Raw genomic sequence first — 1515 nt, forward strand, 5'->3', positions numbered from 1 at the left:
AATGATAGTTGCTCATAGGAGAGTTCACTAAATTTAAAGTTTTTCTTATGTCTTTGTTTGCTGGAAAGAGGAACAATGGGATCCTAATGACATATAAGAGGAACAAGTCAACACACAGGCTTTAATATCCAGTCTAAAATGTTAGTGTCACTGCCTCCATTAGGTTGATCTTTGGACTACGCACTTGAACTGAGGCAAGGCAGCTGTTTGTATTGCAGGGATTTAGGAAGAAGCTTCCTGATGGATTGGTCAATCAAAGAAAAAGGTTACTGAAAGAAGGCATGGGATATTTTTCGCTGGAGATCTACTCTTTGTGTGTCCCTGCTGTTGTGACATTAAACCCAAAGTGATATTGGCAGGCACGGAACTAAATGAAAATTGGTGTTGAGTTGTCCATGCTCTAAGAAACAAGAAAAGAAGGCATAATTCTCCCTTATGAAAGATGAACCCATTCTTATGATTTTGAGTCAAGTTCACAGCCAAGTGCTGTAGCAATTAGCAGTGAAAGAACAATTGAAAATGGCCAAAGTCGATGTCACTTGACTGAGAAGAAGGAAATGACTTTATCAGAATATTGGCTACAAATAAAGCAAGAGCGATTGCACTCTAGGAGTAAAACTTGGAAGTGCTTTCTCTCAGGAACTTGCTTCTACTTTCACTGAGGTCAGTAGCTTAACTCTCCCTTGCTGGAGGGATGAGCCCCAGGTGGAGACAGCCGGGAGGCAGTCAGCCCTGCCGCGAGACTGTTTTGCTCCCCAGATGGAGGAAGCTGCGGTAACGTTACAATGAACGGCAAACGTGACTTTTTTAAGTATGACTTTTTACATTGGTGGCTAAATTGTTCCTGCCTGAACACTCTGCTATGAAAAATCCTTGTGAAAACTTACACTTAGTAAATAGTCGGTGCAATGATCCTTGATTTCTTGCACGTAGAAATGTTCATCTCTGTTTAATGCCAAGCTGTCTGAATAGAGTGATCTTCATCCTAGTTCTGCCCACACTCAGCTGGCCATCCAGGCCAGTGGATACTGTTTCTACTTTCTTTTTGAGTGAAAGACCTGCTTTAAATGAACAGAGAATAAATACCTCTGTTCCAAGGGAAATCTCAGGCATGTAATCACAGATTCAGTAATTTCTCAGGATTCGAAGCATTTTTAAGAAATAGACAAAATCTGTCTGAATACTCAGGAACAGCAAGAAAACAATATAACCAAGCGTGATGAGCTGTAGTATTTTTCTACTGTCTTGAGATTAATTTTCTCTCATGCAGTTCACAAACTGGAGCTGAGATCAGAATTCTCCTCCTTTTTCATAGTCCCACTGTGCTGTCTTTCAACAATTCTGCTTTTGGTACCTTGGCCCAGCCTACTTGGCATAACATTTATACAGACTCATTACTTCCAAGAGCAACTTCAGTTTACATCAACTGGTGTCTGAGCCCAAGCGTCTCATAGCTCCAAGACAAATTATAAGAACAGTTGGGGCCTAGTATATGAAAGGAAAGATTAGAGACTT

At 40.7% G+C, this 1515-nt stretch overlaps 1 protein-coding gene across 1 annotated transcript in view; it reads left to right on the forward strand.

Moving 5' to 3' along the window:
• LOC104528956 (vascular endothelial growth factor receptor 1) overlaps window positions 1-1515 on the forward strand; it is a gene marked incomplete at both ends in the record, with an annotated part of 37520 nt that overhangs the window by 4585 nt on the left and 31420 nt on the right. The gene's annotated exons all lie outside the window — the stretch shown is intronic.

The sequence above is a fragment of the Antrostomus carolinensis genome, unplaced genomic scaffold, assembly GCF_000700745.2.
Source record: "Antrostomus carolinensis isolate BGI_N321 unplaced genomic scaffold, ASM70074v2 scaffold16848, whole genome shotgun sequence".
Lineage (NCBI taxonomy): Eukaryota > Metazoa > Chordata > Aves > Caprimulgiformes > Caprimulgidae > Antrostomus > Antrostomus carolinensis.